The following is a 24,472-nucleotide window of genomic DNA, read 5'->3' as shown; positions in this document are numbered from 1 at the left end:
ATCTTAGCTTGATCTGGATAACTTGCTGCAGCTTCTACATCAGCATTTGCTGCTTCACCTTATGCTCTTATGTCATGGAGACAGCTTTCTTTAAACATGACCCACCTCTGCTAACTCCAAACTTTTCTCCTGCAACTTCCTCACCTCTCTCAGCCTTCAAAGAGTTGATGAGAGTTAGGGCCTTGCTCTGGATTAGGGTTTGTCTTAAGGGAATGTTGTGCTTGGTTTGATCTAACATTCTGCATAGCAGCACTAAGATTGTTTTGCTTTCTTACCATTCTTTTTCACTGGAATAGCACTTTTATTTTTTTTTATTTATTAATCCTCACCAAAGGATATTTTTTCCATTGCTTTTCAGAAAAAGTGGAAAGGAGAGAGAAAAAACATCCATCAGAGAGAGACACATCGATTGTTTGCCTCCCACACAGGCCCCAAGGGGGCCAGAGATCAAGGCTGCAACTGAGTTATGTCCCTGTGGCTGGAATCAAACTCAGGACCCTTTAGTCTGAGGACTGATGCTCTAACCACTGAACAAAACCAGCTAGGGCTGGAGTGATACTTTTAATTTCCTTCAAGAATTTTTCCTTTGCATTTACAACTCAACTTTTGGTGCAAGAGGCCTAGTTTTCGGCCTATCACTGCTTTCAACATGCCTTTCTCACTAAGTTTAATCATTTCTAGCTTTGATTTAAAGTGAGAGATGTGTGACCCTCTTACTTGAACACTCAGAGGCTATTGTAGAGTTATTAATTGGGTTAGTTGCAATATCGTATCTCAGGGGATAGTGAGACCCGAAGAGAGAGAGAGGGACATGGGTATGGCTGGTCGATGGAGCAGTCAGAACATACACAACATTTATTAAGTGTGCTGTCTTATCTGGGCGCAGTTTGTGGGGTCCCAAGACAATTACTATAGTAGCATCAAAGATCACTGATCACAGATCACCATAACAAATGATAATGAATTATCAAAATGTGACATAGATACAAGAAGTGAACAAATGCTGTTGGAATATGGTATCAATAGACTTGCTTGACTTGGGGTTGTCACAAACCTTCAATTTGTAAAAAACACTACATCTGTGAAGCACAATAAAGTGAAGTGCAATAAAAGGAGGTATGCCTGTACTAGATCAATGCTCTCTTGGAAATATGTCCTGTTATCTCATTAAACGTACCAAGGCCAGTAATTTCATGGTTTGAGTAGGGAAAAAAATGTGCTTGTCATTGTAAAATAAATGGGTTGCAAAATTAGTAACTATAAAGTAGTGCCACTATTTGATAACATTTGAATGAACACTGTATATCATACTTAGAATGAATATTGAAAAGGACTGAAATATTCAAATGGTTATAACTTTGAGACATGAGTAATAAAAATAATCCTGTCTTTAAGGAAATTTCAACCTTTCATTAGATTATTTATATTTTATTACTGAATTGGCATTATGAATTTCTAACAACTGGAGGTAATTTTTAGTGATTTGTACCACTTATCAGGTAAGTGGTAATTGTCAGCTATTCTGATAGGCACAAAAAAATATGTATGACATTTTAAAATGTCTATTTGTCCATTTGCCAGCATATATATTGCTTTGTGTGATAAAACCTGGAGGTGGTAGTTGGCATCACTGAACAAACTTAAATCTTAATTTGGTAGTTAACCTTGTTCTGATGAGTATTCTAAAACTACCAAGGCCACTAGCAGAAATGAAGCAGTAGTTTAAGTCTAAATTATTTTATGCTATCACAATATTTTCACCTTGCAGCTTAACTAGAATGCTCAAAGTTTTATCCTCTCACAAATGCACTCGACTTATTCCATAAAACATTACTTTGAAAATTTTATTAATACACAGAGTGGGAAGGTTGTCAAATTTGTCTTCCTGTCAAAAATATGTATGTCCCAGGATACAAAATTAATATTCATAAATAAGTTGCATTTTTATACACCAATAATGAAATATCAGAAAGAGAAACTAAGAAAACAATGTCACTTACAATTGCATAAAAGTAAGGAACCTAGAAATAAATTTAATCAAGGAAGTAAAGAAAATCAAGGAGGTACTTAGAAAATTATAAGATACTGAAGAAAGATATTAAAGAAGATACAAATAAGTGGAAGCATATGCCAGGCTCATGGATAGAAAGAATTAATATTAAAATATACATACTACCCAAAGCAATCAACAGAGTCAATGCAATTCCTATCAAAATACCAATGACATATTTTACAAATCTGGAGCAAATAATCCAAAAATTTATATAGAACCTCAAAAGACCCCGAATAGCCTCAGCAATCTGGAGAAAGAACAAAGTTGGAGGTATCACTCTACCTGATATCAATGAGATACCACCTCTCACCTGTCAGAATGGCTATCATCAATAAGTCAACAAACAACAAGTGTTGGTGAGGATGTGGAGAAAAAGGAACCCTAGTGCACTGCTTTAAAAAATAAAATTAATTGAATTTATTGGGGTGACTTTGGTTAAGTTATATTGGTTTCAGGGGTTCAATTCTATAATATATCATCTCTAGTGCACTGTTGGTGAGTATTCAGATTGGTGCATCCACTATGGAAAATAGGAAAATTAAAAATGAAACTGCCTTATGACCCAGCAATTCCACTTCTGGAACTATATTCAAAGAAACCTGAAACATTAATTCGAAAGAGTATATGCAACCCCATGTTCATTGCAGCATTATTTACATTAGCAAAGATATGGAAGCAACCCAAATGTCCATCAATAGATGATAAAGAAGATGTGGTACATATACAGGGTGTCCCAAAAAATGTATACACATTTTTAACAGCTGATAACTCACTTAATTTTGAATATTTATTGTATGTTAATAAACATACTTTGAATAAACACAATTTTGAATATTTATTGTATGTTAATAAACATACTTTGAATAAACACAATTTTGAATATTTATTGTATGTTAATAAACATACTTTGAATAAACATTATTTTGAATATCTATTGTATGTTAATAAACATACTTTGAATAAACATAATTTTGAATATCTATTGTATGTTAATAAACATACTTTGAATAAACATAATTTTGAATATCTATTGTATGTTAATAAACATACTTTGAATAAACATAATTTTGAATAGTTATTGTATGTTAATAAAGACTTTATGATCTTTAAGAGTGTGTATACATTTTTTTGGGACACCCTGTATACGATGGAATACTTGGCTGGGAAAAAAGGGGGAATCTTACCTTTTGAGATAGCAAGGATGAACTGAGAGAGTATTATGCTAAGCAAAATAAGTCAAACAGAGAAAGACAAATACCATATAATTTCACTTATATGTGGATTCTAATCAGTAAAATAAACAAAAACAAAATAGAAACAGACTCATAGATACAGAGAACAGACTGGTGAAAGGGAAGAGGAGTTTGGGCGCTGGGTGAAAAAGGTGGAGGGATTAAGCAATACAAATTGGTCATCAAAGAAGAGTCATAGAGATGTAGATCACAGCTTGGGGAATATAGTCAATAGTGCTGTGATAACTGTGTATGAGGCCAGGTGGGTGCTTGGCGCAGTGGGGGACCACTCTGTAAGGTACATGATTTTCTGGTCACTTTTTTGTACATCTGAAGCTGGTACAGAATAATATTGAATGTTAACTGTGTTTGAAGAATAAAAAAAATACAAGAAAATTTATGTGTCCAACAAATTTATGTAAGTGATTTACTTTAGAAGTATTGCCAATTTTTATTTATTTATTAAAAAAAAAATAAATATAGTAGTAAGATATATTGGGGCAAAGGGAAATAATACATCCTTGGGGATGTAGGGGGCAGGGAGGCTCTAGCAGCAACTGCCTAGAAGCATTGCCAATTTTAAATGTTATTTTTTGAAGGGTTATCAAGTATTTTTAAAATTAGGGTGAATGTCATGAATCCCATTCTTAATTTCACCCTAAAACAATTACTTTAGGGGGTGTATTGTGTTCTTCCAAATTATTATTTAGAACTAGGTGCCATTGTAGTTATAGAGGCATAGATGTTGAATTCTCACCCTCATGACTATTTTATTGGAGATATTAATACCACTTTGTAAGCATTTGGGGGACACCTACTAAACTGTTCAATCCCAGAAAACCTGATTATTTACTGAGAACATAACACATTCCATTCTCTGAAAGCTCAGTTAGAGCCCGACTGGCAGGGTTCAGCAGTTGAGCATCAACCTATGATCTCGGAGATCCAGATTCGATTCCCAGTCAGGGCACATGCCCAGGTTTCGGGCTCGATGCCCAGCAGGGGGTGTGCAGGAGGCAGCTGATCAATGATTCATCATTGATGTTTCTCTCCCTCTCCCTTCCTCTCTCTGAAATCAATAAAGATATGTATTTTTTTAAAAAAAAGAAAGCTCAGTTAGAATAATATCGAAATCATAAAAAATTGTAATAAGCTTGTGCATTAGAAGGAAGATTCAGGTTGATGCTTTGAGAGAGAGAGAGGGAGAGAGGGAGAGAGAGAGAGGTTATCTCCTGTGTGCCCGGAGAGGGGATGGAACCTGCAACTTGGGTGTGTGACCTAACCGGGAATTAAATCTGCCACCTTGGGGCTTACAGGATGATGATCCAGCCAACTGAGCCACACTGGCCAGGGCAAGACATGAGGTGACATGAGATGTTTTAGAATGAGTGTTTGGGTGTTTTAGAATGAGTGAATGGCTCTGTGGCTAAGGGTGTACATGGTAGAGGAGCTTGCAGTTTATAATGATAAACTTTATATAAAAACTAGAGAGCTAGTAGATTTAATATTCTTCTGATAAAGGTTATCAGAAGATAAACCTGGTTTTCTGCCTTTAAGCAAATTTCTTTAAAGCTCAACACAGTGTTAATACTGTAGTTAAAAACTAACTTGCTAATAAATGGAAGCCCACTTAAAAACCATCTTAATTTCATGTGATGTATTTTTAAGATTTTAAAATTGGGGCTAAATATGTATCTTAATAATTAAGGCTGTGCACATTGATTGACAACTACAACTTCCTGTCGAGGAAGGCAAGGAATTCTGAAGCTAATTTTCTATTTATGTGGATCGGTGTTGAGGGGGAAGGAACAATTCCTTCTAAAATTGCAAGCCTGTAATTTCGATCTGTGAGCAACTTTAAGTGTTGTCTGTCAAGGCTTAATAAGAATCTGACAACAGGTAGGACGGAAATTATAAACCTTTTTGCAAATATTAATTAACTTGTTTAATATTTGTATTTATGTACTATTTTGAGTTCCACAACATTATCAGACTTGATACTCTTTCTATGGGAACTGGGTTCAAAAGGTTTCAGTTGAAAATATAAGTAATACTGTGATTAGTTTCCCCCTACATCTTGTGACAGATCTTTAATGAAATGAAATACTGAAAGACCATATCTTTATTTGAAATTAGTGAGATGGAGCCTCATCCTCTTACTGTTAATGTTCATAGTTTTAAAAATCTTACAATTTTGCTGCTTTTTAAAAAGTCAGATTGGAAAACTGGAATAAAAGAATTAATTATTCTCAAATGATTTCTGTACCACTTATTGCATTGTATTGCTACATTTTGTGCATCTCATATCTATCTAAAACTCATGGTGATATATATATACTGTAATATTTTTGCATCCTTGGAATCCTCTAGGTTTTTAAATGCTGGACAAATGAAAGAATAAATGCGGAAGTGATTCAGAGCTTGGGATGGTCATGCGAAGGTAGTGTGAGGTGAGATCCCTCACACATATAAAGATTACGAATTTAAAAGCATGAATTAAGTGTACATACATAATTTATGAATTAAAAATTTTTGGAAATCATTTTTCAGTGGAGAGACGAGAGCAAGTTCATGGTTATAGCATTTAAATCTGGAGTTAGGCTACACAGTCCAACAGAAGTACGTTAATTTCATGCTCGGAAAAGCTGAACTATTGGGAAGATGATTTACACGAAGCTCTATTACTTCTTGGCTGGAGGTGAGGAAACTACAGATGACAGAAGTTTGGGTGGATTTTTGTTTTGTTTCGGTTTCGGTGAAGGGGCAAAGAGGCGCTCTACAGCGCCAAATATACTTCCTCCCGAGGCTGCGCGTCTGCCGGGGGCAGCAGGGGACCAGAGGGCTCGACCGTAGCCCTTGCGTTCCCCTCACGTGACGCGTCCCTCTCCCCGCCTGGCGCGCCCTGCTTCCGGCCCGGGCACCAACCGGAAGTGGGGGAGGGAGAGGAGGAAGGGTGAAGACCGCCGTCGCGCTGCTGGGGGTGGAGGTAGAGAAGCGGCAGAGGGAGGAGTTGCTGTCGCCACCGTGGTCGCCGCCGCCGCCGCCGCCGCCGCCGCCGCCGCCACCGCCGCAGTCACAGACACGCCGCTGCTATGACTTCTCCCGCCGTGTGAGATTGGAGCCTCGGCGCGTGGATTTGTCGCTGTTACGGGCTACGTAGCTCCCGAGGTTTAACCAGAGGAGAAAAACCAGGTAAGTCCTATATCGGTTCCCTGTCGTCCCCTTTTACTGGAGGGGTGTTCTCTACTGTCAGTCTGTGCTACTGAGTGTGGCAAGAAGGTCATTTTAATCTGGGGCAGTCCAAACTCTCACTTCTTCACAACTCCAGTATTTACCACACTCATGTTTTACCTCCTCTTACAGGGGAATAGAGATGGGGAGATTAGGTCCTGACTTGTGTCAATTTCTTTTACCCTCCTGGGGTAGTGCCCTGATTATCCATGGCCCATCTTATTACCTAATTAATTCAAAGTACAAGAAGGTCTGTGTTTGGTATTGGAAGTCATATAGACTGATCATTATCATCAATGAAATAATATAAAAAATTATTTTGCTTCTTGCGTCGCTCTGGGAGCATAAGCTAAACTGAGAGAACACTCTTGTTTCCATTGCATTTTGTTCACTCTGTTCTCTTCCCAGGAAATTTACTTACCATCCTTGTCTCATCCTGTGGTATCTTTATCATTGTCACTTTTTGTTGTAGAAGGAGTCGTTATCTTAATCACTGACAACTCTTATTTTACAAGTCAGTATTTTTCAGCATCTCATCTTTGTTTTAATTACAGCTTCATCTACAATAATATGGCTTTGTATTGAAAGTGTGTGCAGAACATTGAATTAGGTGATATTGAGGTGTGGGGGTGGTAGGGCCCATACACAAGAAATAGGCCAGAGTCACTGGCCTCAAAAGAGTTTGCTTTCAAGTAGTTTAGTTATGAAGATGGGTTCTAGCAGTCCCACTGATTGAATAACTAGGCTGCTTATCTCATCCTTTTTAAAGGATATTTTGAACCAAGATTTTTTTTTAAAAAATATATCTTTATTGATCTCAGAGAGAGGAAAGGAGAGAGAGAGAGAGAGAGAGAGAGACAGAAACATCAATGACGAGAGAGTCATTGATCGGCTACCTCCTGCACACTCCCGACTGGGAATCGAGCCTGCAACCCGGGCATGTGCCCTGACCGGGAATCGAACCCCAATCGTCTGGATCCTAGGTCGACGCCCAGCCTCTGAGCCATGCCCGGCCAGGCAAGATTTTTTTTAATGCATTTTTAAATTAAATTTATTGGGGTGACATTGGTTAAGATTTTTTTATCTTTCAAGCTTTCTTATGTCTACAGTCATGACATGAGAGGTTTTTTTTTTTATACTGGAGAGTCTCACAGTGTAGTAGGAAAGACTGATATACCCTTTTAATCTCAGTAACATATTAGAAAAAGAAAGTGTTATGAGAGTGCAGGGAAAGGAGCATTTGAACTAGGCCTTGGAAAATGGATAGGATTTAGCTTTGTAGCGGAGGGCAGGCCAGGTAGAAAAAATGTGAGCAAAAGCTTGAGGGGCTAGAAAGACCCAGGACATCCAGCAACACACTGTATGTCGATATCCCTATTTCTAACACAGCCACATCTTCTGAGATTTTACTGGTTAAAAGAAAAAATATATAATATAAAACTGGTAAGCTTACAACCATGTTCAACTACCCTGCAGCGAATAAAGAAGCTTATACACTTCCAGTCAAGATGGTGGAATAGAATATCGACTGTAATTGAAATATAAAAACAAATAGAAATCACCCATAATTCCATCACCTCGTAATATATCCACTGTGATTTTTTGTTGTTGTTTTAAGTTTTTTTCTTCTGTATTGGTGAGATTCTCTACTCCTGTTAACATTAAACATTTAATCCATTAAAAAAAGCTTATATAGAGAAAAAAAATACATGTAATGACAAAAACAGTATAATGTAATATATTTCTGATGTAAACTCAAATCTAAAAAAAAGTGAAGCTTGCTATAGGTACTTTAATTCTGATTTGAGTGTTGTGTCTAAAATATAATTTGGAATCATATTCTAAATTGCTGGGAATGAATAACAACATTGTCTAAAGCCAGAAGCTGTTCCAGGTTTTCCCCAAGGAATTTCTGCATATCCTTTTCTCCTGCAAACTGATTTCTGTACTCGTCTTCTTAACCTGATAGGAACTATTCTTTTCCAATCGTAGTCTTAAAAAAGACCTTAGTTTGTGGCCTCTAGGTACTGTTAGCTTAAACAGTAATCCCTCCAGAGAGTAGGTTAACATCTCTGATCTGTAATGCAGAAGGCTGTTTTTCTTTTAAAAGTACATGTAGAAACAGTAAAATGTGTTTGAAAACGAGAGCAAGAGAGTGAGCAAAAATAACCCAGACTAACAAATTACAACCTTTACTTTTTCTATATATAGCAAACTTTTATCAATACTTTTGACATCCCAGTGAATGAAAATAATCTTCATTCACCAGTTGGTAAAGTATATTTTGTCTGAGCTGATGCAGGCACTGACATAGAAGAGAATAATATTTGGGAGTTTTGTCTCAAAATTTCCTTTACTCGTCTTCGTTAAAGGGCAGTAGAGCATTTAAAGGTTTCATAGAGTTTGGTTTTTAAACAGTGACCTTTCTTAGGACATAAATTAAGATGGGGACAGGGAGCGGGGAGGCAGGCAACAGTCAAACCTATTCATTTCAATTTACCATCCCGGCAATCACGATTTTCACTTATAAATTTGTCTTCAGGTTGATTTAATGTGATATAACTTACTTGCTGAGATAGTATGGCAGGAAATATATCACAATACCTTTGGAATGTGTTTCATTAAAGTGAAAGGGTAGGATGTTTCTGGTTTCATAAATATGTTCCTCATTTCTCCAGCACTGTTAGAAAATTTAAGTGATTTTCGCATGCTTATGGACTCAAATATGTGGAATATTGGTAGTTTATATCAGTTTTCACAGGTACTTCTTTCCTTAAAGGAAACGACAATAAAATATCCCCATTTTGAGCCAATTAGTTGCTTTTTGTCCCATGTTTTCTGCCCACATTTAGAATTATACAGCTATGGCTCAAGGATTTAATTTTTTTAAACTTATTTTTACTTTATAATTCTCTAGTGTAGAATTCCAGTTTTCCAGACCTATAATTAGAAATGCATTTTAACAATTTACCAATTGAAATAAATGGGTTATTTTACATCTTAGGAAAATTGTTGTAGCCTGGCCATTTACCTTAGTTGATTTTGTTTGTAAAAATTAAAGTGTTTTGTTTTATGCTGTTTTAACTGATTCTGATCCTGCTTATGCATTTGATGTCCCAACCAAAGCAGATTGGGAAGGAATAATATTGGAATTACTTCTCTCCCCTGCCCCCACCTGAGAGTTTTCAGAGCACTGTATGCTTCTTGGAATTGTAAAGAAAATGGTTTCTGCCCTCCTTCTTCGTGTTCACCTGAAGCATGCTACCTGCCACTTACGTGGGGGAGAACACTAAGAGGGCTTCTGTTAAGACCTGAAAAACTATCAACAGAGATATAAGAACAGAAAGAAAGAATTCTACAGTGGAATCCAAAAAAAATTTCTCAGGGCTTTTTAGGATAAACTTGTATTTGACCTCTACTGTCATGAGGAGACTTGAATTGATCCTTGAGTTACCAGAACTTAGAGAGAGCTTAGTTGTTAAAGCGTTCCAAGTGTAATCTCCTTTGTTGATCCTTGTATATACAATGGTAGGAAAAAAAGGTGATGGTAAAATTATTTGCTCTAAGAATTCTTATTTAATTATTATATTATTATTAATTTAATAATATAAAGCATCATGTATTGATTATTGATAAATATATTAATTACATTATTTAAACACTAATATTAATATTAGATTATTTGTATACAACTATTTTCATTTTGGTCAATAAATGCTTTCTCATTTAAACAGTACTAAGAGATCATGTAGTAAAAGTCGATAAGCGTAAATTGAAACATTGCTGGTACATTTTCTGGACTACTAGATATTATTCTCTTGATAACTTCAAAGCATCTTAACTTCACCACTGTACTGTGATGTGCTGTTTTGGAGAGGCACTATGATATAGGATTAAAGAATGGGGTGTGTAGCACCAGCCTGCCTGGATTGGAATCCCACCGAGCTCCTCTGCTTTCTACTTGTAGGACCCTAGACAGATTTCTTACCTTTTTTTGCCTTAGTTCCTCCAAATTTCTGAAATGAGGGCAATAATAGTACCTGACTCTTAGGATTGTTAGTGAATTAATACACGTAAAGCCCTAAAAGCAGTACCTGGCAGGTAGTAAATACACAAAGTAGCTACTATTATTCTTATAATACATTATTTATTGTAAATGTAGTTTTAGCAACCTATATAACAAAATTTTAAATTATAGTTTTGCTGTACTATAAATTTAGTAGACTACAGGAGCAATATACTAATCAATTAGTACCTTCAAGCAATATTTAATTTCTGCATTACACCATAGAAAATGGAAAACTCAGATTGGGAGGGCACCAGTAGCCTACAATACACCTACAGTATGCCGACATGGTATCTCAAAACTCATTATGACAGCTAGCAAGTCATATCTCCCTGATGTACTCATTCTACTTCTGCACCATTCTGCTTGTAGAATTAGTGAGCTGCAGACTCTGGGCTATTGAGATTTTCTAGATTATTTCTCTAATTGCCAAATGCTGAACCATACTTCTACTGAATAATTTCTGAAATATAAAATGTTGGCAATGGAAAAGGCTTTATTCATATCTAACCTACTTTACAAAATAGCTGCATTCTTACAAAGTTATATGCAAACTGAATTTTTATATTGAATTACATCAGTACTCCAATTAATAAATGTGTATTATATTCTTGTATATCTAGTGTTTACGATGGTCCTGTGTGGTATGCAAAGAAGCATAAGGCATATACTCCAGTGTCTAGCCAGAGAAAGAAGTCTAATACCAAGCAATTATGGAGAAGTTAGGTACTAAACTATGATGCTTATTCCAAGGGTATTCAGAATTCAAAAAGAAAGTGGGTATAAGTATTTCATGGAGGAGGTGGGACTTGGGTTCATTTACTCACTCAACAATGATTTGTGTAGCTATCATGTGCAGTGTGCTGGGGATATCATAGTGAACACAGCAGATGTGGTCCTGCTTTTTTTTTTTTTTAAGTTTTATTTAATTTTTAAATATATCTTTATTGATTTGAGACAGAGGGAGAGGGAGGGAGAGAGACAGAAACATCAATGATGAGAGAGTCATTGATCAGCTCCCTCCTGCACGCCCCCGACTGGGGATCGAGCCGGCAACCCGGGCATGTGCCCTGACCGGGAATCGAACCGCGATCGCTTGGATCCTAGGCCAACGCTCAACCGCTGAGCCACGCCCGGCCGGGCTGGTCCTCCTTTTGTGGAATTTATAGACAAGTAATGTGATGGATTTTTAAATATGTGGAAGAGAACATTCCAGGTGAGGAGACCAGTCAAAATAAAATCATAGAAAGAAATGGCAAGCATGGACCGTGTGACAGTGAGGGCACTTGACTGATTGTAGTAGAGATTTTATGTCAGAGAGGAGTACTGAAAATGATAGATATGGCATCTTTTGAATAATTTGAACAGCTATTTAAGTCTGTGGGAAGTGGGTAGAGCAGTCTTGTGGGACTGAGCCTTTAACCCATGAGATCTGACACTATCTACCTGTAGTGACACTATCTACAGATAGCTAGTGTCAGAATTGAATTAAATTGTAGGACACTCAGCCGGTGTCACAGAGAATTGCTTGGTGGGGAAAACCCCTACACATCTGGTGTCAGAAGTGTTGTGAGTATGGTAGTAGTATGAGAGTCAAGGAGAAACATGGGACTGAAGGCTGGGTTTTTCCAATACAGTCAGTCATCTTTTTAAAAAAAATTTCTTTATTGTTGAAAGTATTACAGATGTCCCCTTTTTTTCCCTCCATTGATCCCCTCCACCCCCTGTCCGCCCTACCCGAAAGCTTTCCTTGTACTATTGTCACCTTTTGAATGCTTTGAACAGCTGTTTAATCTGCACTAAATTCCTTTGGATACCCTGTTTTGGAGAGGATTAGCAGCATGGGCTTTGGAGTAATACTGTCTCAATTTGATACCATCTCCACTCTAATTTGTTTCCCGAGTTTAGAATTTTGTACCGAGTTTTTCTAGTGACACAGCTCTATAGGCAATAAAGTGATATTTATACAGAGCATCTAGGTTCAGTAACCCAAGTAGCACCAAGTAATACTGGAGAGCAGTGTACATATGAAGTGCCAATGGGAAGTCCAAGAAGTTGGGAGAAGTAGAAGGAAGTAAGGCAAGGAAAGAAATACATTTTGTGATGGTTGGTGGAATGCTGTCAGAAATGTCTTCAAGCAAAACAGACTACATTTGCCTGACCTTTGTTTTCGGCTGTGTTTCTATAAGAATAACAAAAGAAATGTAACTGCAGTTATTTGACTTGGCCATTTGAGGACTACCAGTAGTCCTTGTTTCAGGTTCTGTTCTACATTTGAAGCATCTGGTCAGCTTTAGATTATATTCTATATTTGAAGCATCTGGCTATACCATTTGTGTCCTAGTTTTGTGTGGTACCTAAATACAACTTGGTCAGAAGCTTATGTCGTAAATTTTGTTTGTAATCTGTGTTAGTATTTTCTCAACTTGACTTAAGGCATGAGTAGATTGCCAAATGAATTCCTGTTAAGACCTGCCTTATTCTCCCTTGTTACCTTTGGATTTAATGTTAGTATGATCATATTCTAAGAATGTTTAACAGTAATAGCCTGGCACTTTCTAGAATTTTTTCCCAACAGACAAGTAGAAATGACCATACAAGACCATCTATGTCTCCTCTCAATCCTTTATTATAGTAATCTCCAACCTTATTACATAGAGGAGCTTCTTTTAATCTTAGTCTTGAGATCAGGCAGATATAAGCATTGCAGTCCTTGAGAAGTTGTTGCTGGCTGTGCTGTTCTCCCCTTCACTCTGGGAATGTGAGCCGAGACTTGTGGCACAAAGGGTGTGTAGCAGAGAGAAGACATTATTGGGAACTGGCTTGGAGCTCCATGAGGTGAGGTTTCTAGACCTACCAGTAGATCCTGATTTGCAGGTTGGAGACTCCCACTTTATTTCATCCAGGACTGTTGTCTTACACAACACCAGGGGGCAGCAGTCACATTATGAGTCTAAAAATTATGACATGGAGTTATGCAATATGGCAGCCCCGGAACCTACCCAAATCACTTCTATTTTTAGCCCCAATTTTCCCCTTAATACCTACTGCATGTAGTAGCATAGTAGTCCCAAGTTCATCACTTGCATCTCACTTCCCACTTTAAGGCTCTCCTGTCATCAAACAGAAGAAATTTAGATCTTTAAGGATTTTAAAGAGTTGCACCAATTTTCTTACTCTATTTAAGTGTACTCATTGGTAAAATGATTATGATACCTGCCCTAACTCATAGGTTGTGATGAGTATCAAATGAAATAATGTGTGTAAGTTATAGAGTGCTATATAAATATAATATTCTTTCTTGATGTGTTGTGTTATAGTAGAAAGAGTACCAAATTTGAATCAGGAGTCTGGCTTTTAAGTTTCAACCTGCTATTAACAAACTAACTTTGGACAACTTACTTTGTGTTTCTGGGCCTTTGTTTCTTTATGTATAAAAGGATTCTTAAAATGCCACTTCTTTATACCCAGAAACCCAAGAGATATTTTTCTCTCTCACTTCATATTATAAATCACCAAATCTGTTGTTTTGATAGTTTTCAAATTTCCCCCCTCCTTTCTATCTCTAGTCTCTAATCATGTCCCTTCAGTTTTTAAAATATATATATATTTTTATTGATTTCAGAGAGAGGAAGGGAGAGGGGGAGAGAGATAAAAACATCAGTGGTGAGGGAGAGTCACTGATTGGCTGCCTCCTGCATGATCCCCCTAGGGATCGAGTACGCAACCCAGGCATGTGCTCTTGGCTGGAATTGAACGTAGGACCCTTCAGTCCATGCTCTAACCACTGAGCAAAACCAGCTAGGGTGACAGTAGACTTTTTAAACTGGTCTTCCTGACTCTAGTCTTATCCCTTTCAAATTTATCCTTCACGGTATAACTTTATTTACCTTTTCAATCTTCTTGTCTTTGCCACTCATGTCGTATTTCCAGTCGTACCAAAAGCACTTCTTCAAATGCGCCACACTGTTTGATACCTCTGTAATTTTGTTCATGGCCGTTTTGTTTGGAGTTTCTTTCTATTCTTCTGGAGAACTCATACTCAACCTTCAAGACCTGGTTTACCTAACAATAATAGATTGGTTAAATTATGGTGCAGTCATATAATGGACTTCTATTTTGCCTTTTAAAATTATGGCATATATATTAGTCATTAAAAGCACAGACTGTGGACTGGACTTAACTGGGTTCAAATTTCAGTTTTGTTACTTATTAGCTCTGTGACCTTGGGAAAGTCCCTTACTCCCTCTGTGTCTCAATTTTATCATCTGTAAAATGGAGATGATAGTGGTATGTATCCCATTGGGTTGTAAAGGTTAAAATAGTAAAAAGTATTAGGTGTTAGTATATATTACTATTTATTGACATAGAAAATGTTTATTATAATATTGAGTAAAAGAAGTGTGTTATAAAACAATAGTATATCATTTTATTAAAAATCTGTATGTATGTGTATACACACACACACATAAAATAACATGCTAAACTTTTACACACATGCATACATGCACACACACGCACACGTACATTCCTACCTCAAAATGTTACCATTAATTATCTCTCAATGGTGGGCTGATTTGTTGTTTCTTTTTATGTTTGCTTTTCTATATGTTCTATTTTTTCTCCAGTTGACTTTTTTTTATATTTTAAAGGGGGAAAAAGACAATTCAAGCATCTCTTCTGTGACTTCTTTGCTCAACTCCCTTCATCCTTTAGGTTACCACAGTATGCCATACAGCCTTGAGCCCCTTGAAGGCAGAGCCTATGTCATATTGATTTACCTTTGTATCCCCAGTAGGGCCTGGCACAGAATGTAAAAGATACTAGGTTCTTAGCAGTATTAGTAAGGTGAAGAGGATATGGAATTATGTGCCAAGCACTTTACATATGTTATCTGATATATTCCTCTCAGCAGTCCCATGAGTAAGAGTTGTTTTTTTAGATGAGGAAACCGAGCATTAGAGAGATCAAACAATTTGCTGACAGTCATACAACTAGTAAGTGGCAGAATTTAGATTCAAGTCTGAGTTTGTCTGATACCAAAAATGTTCTCTTTAATGTATATTGAATTAATGAATTGCCTAATGAATATACCTGCTGTCTTCAGTGAAATAATTTATGAAAGACTCCTTTGTAAACAGAAATATGCTCTATGAATATAAAGATATGTTATTGTTATTTCTTTTCTGCTATATTTCCACCACACCCTTGATCCTGACTAGGCAAACCGGCTTTCCTCCTCCCATGCACAATATTTCCTCTCTCTGTTCAATTGGCATGTTAGTTTTCTTTTTTTTATTTTATTTTATTTTTATTATTTTTATTTAACTTTTTTAAATATTAAAAAAAATTTTTTTGTTTAAAATATTACAGATGTCCCTTTTTCTCCCCAATGACCCGTTCCACCCCCTGCCATCTCCCTCCCCAGTCCCTCTCCCCACCATTGTCCGTGTCCTTGGGTTGTGCATATATGCATATAAATTCTTTGGTTACTCTCTCCCCCTCCACCCACCTGCCCTCCTCCCTCCCTCTGACATTCGTCAGTCTCATCTATGCTTCCATGTCATTGAATCTATTCTGTTCATCAGTTTATTAAGTTCTTTAGATTCCACGTATAAGCGAGATGATGTGATATTTGTCTTTCGCTGCCTGGCTTATTTCACTTAGCATAATATTCTCCAGGTCCATCCATACTGTCCCAAAGGGTACGAGATTTTTCTTCTTCACAGCTGCATAGTATTCCATGGTGTAAATGTCCCACAGCTTTTTTATCTACTCATCTACTGATGGGCACTTGGGCTGTTTCCAGATCTCAGCTATTGTAAACTGTGCTGCTATGAACATCGGGGTACATATATTCTTTCTGATTAGTGTTTCAGGATTCTTAGGATACATTCCTAGGAGTGGAATCACTGGGTCAAAAGGCAGCCCCGTTTTTAATTTTTGGAGGAACCTCCATACTGTTTTCCATAGTGGTTGCACCAGTCTGCATTCCCACCAGCAGTGTACCAGGGTTCCGCTTTCTCCACACCCTTGTTTGTTGATTTGTTGATGGCAGCCATTCTGACAGGTGTGAAGTGATACCTCATTGTGATTTTAATTTGCATCTCTCTGATGATTAGCGATGTTGAGCATGTGTCTTTTGGCCATCTGTATGTCCTCTTTGGAGAAGTGTCTATTCAAGCCCTTTGCCCATTTTTTAATTGGGTTGTTTGTCTTCCTCTTGCTGAGTAGTATGAGTTCTTTGTACACTTTGGAAATTAGCACTTTATCAGATACATCCTTGGCAAATATGTTTTCCCAGACCGTGGGGTTCCTTTGTATTTTGAGGCTGTTTTCTTTTGCTGTGCAGAAGCTTTTTAGTTTGATGTAGTCCCATATGTTTAGTTTTCTTTTGTTTCTCTTGCCCTAGGAGATGTATCAGTGAAAAGTCCACTACGTGGGATGTCTGTGACTTTACTGCCTATGTTTTCTTCCAGGATTTTTATGGTTTCGTGACTTACATTTAAGTCTTTTATCCATTTTGAGTTTATTTTTGTGTATGTAGTTTTCCATATGTCTTTTTATATTGCCCAGGTTCTACCCACTCTTTAGGAAATTGGCTCATAATTATGATACAAAGCTTTTCAGATTAATCCAGCCATTTCCATCAAACTCACTATTGTGTGTGCATGTTGAAGAGACTGATTTGCAAGTATCTCTGGTCAAATATAATTTGTTTCATGCCAAAGTATGGCAGTATCATCTTTGAACATAGGTACTTACACTTTTCCTAATTTTATCTGTTTACTTTTCTCTGTACTATGCCCAACTTTAATTTCCTGCATTCATAGTCATACCTTTTTCAAAAGGAGTTTTTGTCAGAATTAGTTTTCAGCTGGAAGATATTAATGAATAAGTTCAGTCTGTCTTATTTTGTATATGTGTGTTTGTGCACAGGAGCCCTTCATCAAAACTAGAGAAAAATAAGATGGATAAAGCAAGAGAAGAGGCACTTTCATAATTTATTTAAAAAACCCAACAGAATATACTATACCAAAACTTAGACTTTAGTTATATAGCTTTACTCCCCACAGGTTTTTCAGAATTAAAAAGGTAAACCCCTTTAGAGCAAACTAACTGAAGGGAAGTATCCACTTTGTGAAAATTACATGTCTAAAACGCGGGGGGAAATAGCTTCCTTGTAAATAAAGCACAATTTTTTACTCTATCAGAACCACTTTCTAAAGATACCAGCCTATTTTAGAGTCTTAGTTTTGTGAGAAAACAAAATTCATCTTAGTGCTTTCTAAGAAGACAGAATCATAGAACTGAGGAATGTATTCTGAAATTTTTTTCTCTCCTGCAAATCATAATGAATTTGCACTTTAAATTCCCCAAATGGTAAGTGTTGTTGATGGCTCTTTGTCTTGATTTTTGTTCAACAAATGTGCAATGAATTTAAATTAATATTTTCTCAGCAATTCAGTGGATTTGATATAGCCATCAGTATTAGGGCTTCTGCTTGCTTGTGATAACAAAGCACTTGAAATTTGCCAGTTAAAAACTCTTAAGGGTGTGGAATCTTGTAGGCCTTCCTCAATTCATTCTCATTCATCTGTATAAAAATACCTGGCTAAGCAGTCATCTTTGACAATTTTTAATTGCTAGTTCCTTTTTAAAAACTGAGCTCACATTTCCAGTACATAATTTTTCATCCTTATTTGTTCTGATAGTCATTCAACTTTCAATGGGAGAGAATGTTATCAGATTTTCACCTTTATTAACCAACGTCTATAAAACAGGACTTTAAAGGAATTGAGGGGCTGGGTGTGGGTAGGGGTATAGATCTGGACTATATTTATGGAATGTTTGCTTACTTCATGCTGAAAATTGCTCTTTGGACCTTGGTTTGATAAGAGAAAATTTATGAAAAATATGGACGTTAGGAAAAGTCAAAGTATTCTGAAAAATAAATAGGTATATTAAGTTAATTTTTAGATTTCAGTCATACCATATGAATATTTCAACTATAAAAATTAAGACACAGTAGTTTGTATACCAATATGTTAACTGCTTTTCTTAAAGTACTGGCAAGATTGACTATATTCTTAACTGATAGGGAGATACCTTTGCGTAGTCAGCAAGATGAGTCACCCAGATATACCACATATACTGAGTATTAACGATTTTCTCCAATGCAAGTCAAATGCTAAGGTGTATTTGGTTGGTGGTACAAATCTATCTGGTTCCTTTTGGGTTGGCTGATTAAATAGTGTCAGTGAAGCCAAAGTTATAGACTTCATCTTTGTGGGAAGCACTTGTCCTCTAAAGTCATCAGCTATACTTTTAACTCTGATACATGATTTTCTGAATGTAATTTGTTGATTAAAAGGGAGGCTAGTCCAGAGAAAAGATAGCTCAGCAAGCCATCATCAGTACCCATGCCTTTGTCCTCCTGATTAGAGGGTCTGTAATATCCAGGCTTTCAAATGCATCATACATATTTTTATTGTATCACTTACCAATGGAAGTTCAACTTAGAAACTTATTCTTTTGGACATCTGGAATATTCTTCTCATAAAGTATCTCTGTGATTTCAACTCCAGATCCTTTTTTGACTTTATCTCCAGACTCCTTTGTCCCCAAACTTTATGGTTTCAGAGAACCAAGGAAAGCCTATACATTTGTAAAAAGTTATAGGGCTTATTTTTCATCTCCATAAAGAGATCTCAATAGATGTCTCTAGAGTTATACATCTATAGTTTTGCAATTGAAACTAAACTTTTGGGGGTTTAATAGGCTCTTCTATATTGAATAGAGAAGTTTTAGGTGAGCCCCTGGAAATCTTGTAAAACTGAGCCTTCAGTGTGGCTTTTTATTATATATATATATATATATATATATATATATATATATCTCCTTTTATTGAGCATCATTGAGGAATGAGGTATTTTGCAAAAGTGAATAATTTTCCAGATAACTTACGGCTACCCTTTAAATTTTAGTCACTCAGATCTTACAGGTGACCTGGACCAGTCTCATCTAATGCATGAATCCTTCAAAAGTATCCTTGAAATACATTTACTTTTCCTAAAATAAAAATACTTTTTTTCTTATTAGAAAATTAGTAAATCCTCATTGTAAAAAAAAATCCAGGCAATATTTAGATATCTTTCCTTACTGGACTTTGTTTTATCTTTATAATATTTATCACTAGTCGATTTTATATATTTCTTTGTTTGCTTATTTTCCATCTCCCTCATGAGAATGTAAGCCCCAAGAAAGTAGGGACTGTGTCTGTGTTCTTTATTGCTGTATCACCAGCACCTGGACTAGTACCTAAAATCTAAAATATAGTGAGCATTAACCTGTTATCCAGGAGATTGCAGTTTGATTTCTGGTCAGGGCACATGCCCGGGTTGCGGGCTCGATCCCAGTAGGGGGTGTGCAGGAGGCAGCCAATCAGTGACGACTCTCTCATCATTGATGTTTCAAGTCTCTCTCTCTCTTTCTCTCTCTCTCCCCTCCTTCCTCTCTCTGAAATCAATAAAGATATATTTTTAAAAAATTTTTAAATAAAAATGGGACTATAGTACACACTTAGGTTTTGTAGACTCTCTTTTTCACCTAACTCATCATGGACATCTTTTGGTATCATTAAGGATATGGTTATGTGTTTTTAATATATGATAATTTATTTGATCAAATCCATATTGATATTAGGGTTGGTTACATTTTTTTCAATCATATAAACAATGTTGTTATAAACATCCTTAGTACAGTTGTCTATACTTTTTTCTTCTTTGGATAGTATTAGAAGTAGAATTTTTGGGTTAAAGGGCATGCATATTTTAGGCTTATGATAAATACTGCCAAATTATCTTTTAGAAACCCTGTAGGGTTTGTCCTGGTTTATATTCCCTCCCCTCAGGAGCATGGGGTCTCAACCCCATGTAGGGATCCCCAACCCAGAGCAACAGAGATGGGAAGAAGAGCCCACATAGCATCTGGTGGTAAAAATTGTGGGGCTTCAGTCCACCTGGGAGAGAAGAGAACCTGCTAGAGACCCAGATGCCACTTCCCAGGGTTGAGCACTCCTATTATTATAGCACCAGCCTGGAGATTGCACTGCCTGGCCCTCCAGCTACTGGTGACACCACCCTGCCGAGCTCAAGTCATGCAGAAAGGGACCTCTGAGGAGCTTTTTTTCTGGAAAAGCTCTTGGCAGAGACTCAGAGTGATTGAACTGTGTAGCTTTGGAAAGGGGACCATTCTTCCCCACCTCAAGTGCACAGCCACCCCCCCACCCCACCTGTAAAATCACTTGGCCTGTCCTTCTACTCTCTGTGGCCCCGCCCTATTGAGTTCAGTCCTGCAGGTGTATCAGAGCTAGAACTTTTGGAGCATGTCTCCTGGGGAGGTTTTTGTCTGGAAGTCAGACCAGCGAGAGCTGGGTTGTGCGGCTGCATCATGGGGGGGGAGGGCACTCCTATCTTCCCTGCAAGCTCAGTCCATGCTATTCCCTCAATGGGAGACTCATTTGACGTGCCTTTTCAGCAGCCAGCAGCTGGAGGCCCTGCCCCAATGAGCTCAGTTCCTTGGGGTGATCTGAGAGCTGTTGGGAGCTGGGAACTTTGGTGCACGTTGGAGGCTTTTGCTTGGGAAGGTGAAGAAGTGCCTGACCCCCTCCTGCTGGCTTACCAGCACCACCACTAATGGGAGACTGTTTAGATCTGCCCTCCCAAGTTCTGGTGGACCTGCCCTGCTGAGCTCAGCTCCACAGAGGGAAGGAATGCTGCTTGGAGCTGGGACATTGCAAATGTGTCTCTCTCGTAGGCTATTGTCTGGGACCCAGACAAAGTACTTGGCCCCCTCTGCACTGCTGAGCTTCCTCCTGCAGAGGGAATGGCTGGCTGCCCCCAACTTGAACCTGAAACACACTCCCTTCTGGGAGAGCTAGAGTTGGAGACTGCAGAAACTTAGGGGGTATGACACTTGAGTAGGGGCTACTTTCCCCTCATTACATGCCTGACTGCACAACCTCCAAGTAGGGGACCCACTAGCCCTGTCCTCTCCACCCAGGTCTCTTCGCCTTACTGAGTTCACTACCTGTGGAAGGGTCTGTGAGTGGTGACCAGCCTGGGCCCACTCTATATTCTTTCTTTAAAAGGCTCTGGAGGAAGACCATGCAACCTCGGGGAGGTGGAGTAGCTGATAGGGGGAGGTATACCTCCGGGAGCCTCGGATCTCTTATAAATCTGCCACCAGCTTTAAGCTAGAGGAAGCTGACCCTTATACAAAGATTGGCTACTCCCATGCACATCCAGGCCCAGTAGATGCAGCCACAAACAGTGAATACCATGCTAGTTCCAGAAAGCCCAAGGCCAGTTACACACAATGACTGACATCAACCTGTACCTGAATCCCACCCAAGTGGACTCAGAACCAACACAACAAGTAGTGGGCTTCAGACCATACCAGAGCTTGACCCAACTAGCCATACAAGCAATACACCCAAAACGGGATTCTGGCAGGCACCAGACCCAAATGGGAACAACTCCGCCTTGGGGGGCAGTCCCTGTACAGCAACTCATACATAGTGATTGAAGTTTATCCTTAGAATCAACCGGCCTGAAGGGTTAACTCCATTCACGGAAAGGCCAAGAGCATTCAAGACTCAACTACAACAGAAGGGTGCACATAACCTACAAGAAGTATTTCAAGAGCACCAAGCTCAGGTGATCTGGAAGATTGCACAACTGAGCCCAATAAGACACATATCATAAAGCCATCATAACAAGTTTGGTAGTCATAGCAACCTATGTAATACACAGAGACAAAATGGGGGAGACAAAGAAATATCCCCCAAATGAAAGAATAAGAGAAATCCTCAGAAAAATAATTAAATGAAATGGGAGCAACCAAGATACCAGATGCAGAGATTAAACAAATGGTTATAAGGATGCTCAGGGACCTTAGGGGAAGAATGGATGATCTCAGTCATAACCTAAACAAAGAATAGTAAGCATTAAAAAGGTCATAGAAACCATAAAAAAGAACCAGTCAGAAATGATGAATACAATATCTGAAATGAAGACTAAACTAGAGGGAATCAACAACAGGTTAGATGAAGCAGAGAATCGAATTGGTGACTTAGAGGACAAAATAGCAGTATGCAAGCAAGTAGAGTATCAAAAAGAAAAGAGAATTGAAAAAAATGAGGAAATTCTAAGGGACTTCTGGGACAACATCAAGCATCATAGATATACCATAAGGAGAAGAGACTGAGCAAGGGATCAAGAACCTGTTTGAAGAAATAATGTCTGAAAAGTTTCCTAACCTGGTGAAGGAAAAAGTGACACAAGTTCAGGAAGCACAGAGTCTCAATCAAGATGAACCCAAAGAGGCCCACACCAAGACACATCATATTAAAATGGGCAAGATTAAAAACAAAGAGAGAATCTTAAAAGCCACAGGGAGAGACAGTTAGTTACCTATAAGGGAGCTCCCATAAGGCTGTCAGCTGATTTCTCAAAAGAAACACTTCAGGCCAGAAGGGATTGGTATGAAATATTGAAAGTGATGAAAAGCTAAGACCTACAAACAAGACTCCTCTGTCCAACAAGGTTATCATTTAAAACTGAAGGAGACACCCGGCCGGGCATGGCTCAGTGGTTGAACATTGACCTAGGATCCAGGAGATCGCGGTTCGGTTCCTGGTCAGGGCACATGCCCTGGTTGCGGGCTCGATCCCAGGTAGGGAGCATACAGGAGGCAGCCAATCGATATTATACTCTCACAGTGATGTTTCTCTCTTCTCCCTTCCCTTCTCTCTAAAAATCAATAAACTATTAAGAAGAAGGAGGAGGAGAAACTAATACATAGAGAGGAACATAGGTATAAAGAATAAAATGGCAATAAATAAGTACATATCAATAATATTAAATGTAAGTGGATTGAATGCTCCAAACAAAATGCATAGGGTAGCTGAATGGGTAAGAATATAAGACCCATATATATGCTGTCTAGAAGAGAACCACCTCAGAACAAAAGATACACACAGACTGAAAGTGGAGGGATGGAAAAAATATTCCATGCAAGTGGAGATGAAAAAAACTCCCACAAAACCAAACCTGGGGTAGCAATACTTATATCAGACAAAATAGATTTCAAAACAAAAGCCGTGCCCTAGCTAGTTGGCTTGGTTGATTGGAGCATCGACCCATACATCAGAAGGTTGTGAGTTTGATTCTGTTCAGGCCATATACCTAGGTTTTGGGTTCAATCTCTGGTTGGGCGCATGTGGGAGGCAACAAATTGATGTTTCCCTCACACATCGATGTTTCTCTCTCTTTCCCTTTCTCTAAAACTCAAAAAAACAAACAAAACAACACCCCCCCCCAAAGGCCATAACAAGAAACAAAGAAGGTTACTACATAATACCAACGGGATTGACCCAACAAGAGGATATAGATGTAACCCTTGTAAACATATATGCACCCAACATAGATAGGAGCATCTTAATATATAAAGAAAATCTTGGTGGACATTAAGGGAGAGATCAACAGCAATAAAATCATAGTAGGGGATTTTAACACCCCACTGACATCAATGGATAGATCTCCCAGACAAAAAATCAATAAGGCAACATCAACCTTAAATGACACACTGCATCAGATAGATTTAATTGGTATTTACAGAAAATTTCATCCCAAAGCAGGAGAATATACATTCTTTTTAAGTGTGCGTGGAACATTCTCAAATATAGACCACATGTTAGGACACAAAATAAGTCTTAACATATTCAAGAAGATTGAAATAATATCAAGCATCTTCTCTGACCACAATGGTATGAAACTGGAAACCCATTACAATAAAAAAGCCTTCAAATACATGGAGGCTAAATAG

At 37.9% G+C, this 24,472-nt stretch overlaps 1 protein-coding gene across 2 annotated transcripts in view; it reads left to right on the top strand.

Annotated features, from left to right (window-relative positions):
* Positions 1-6,337: 6,337 nt before the first annotated feature.
* Positions 6,338-24,472, top strand: part of ATP7A (ATPase copper transporting alpha) — a 139,556-nt gene continuing 121,421 nt past the window's right edge. For both annotated transcript variants that reach the window (XM_016207263.2, XM_087829450.1), the window contains exon 1: positions 6,338-6,477. The gene's annotated coding sequence lies outside the window, so the exon portion shown is untranslated. The remainder of the gene's footprint in view (positions 6,478-24,472) is intronic.

Source organism: Miniopterus natalensis, chromosome X (assembly GCF_054644295.1).
Source record: "Miniopterus natalensis isolate mMinNat1 chromosome X, mMinNat1.hap1, whole genome shotgun sequence".
In the NCBI taxonomy this organism is placed as follows: domain Eukaryota; kingdom Metazoa; phylum Chordata; class Mammalia; order Chiroptera; family Miniopteridae; genus Miniopterus; species Miniopterus natalensis.
The sequence above is the reverse complement of the archived record's forward strand: the minus strand, read 5'-3'. Positions and strand labels throughout refer to the sequence as shown.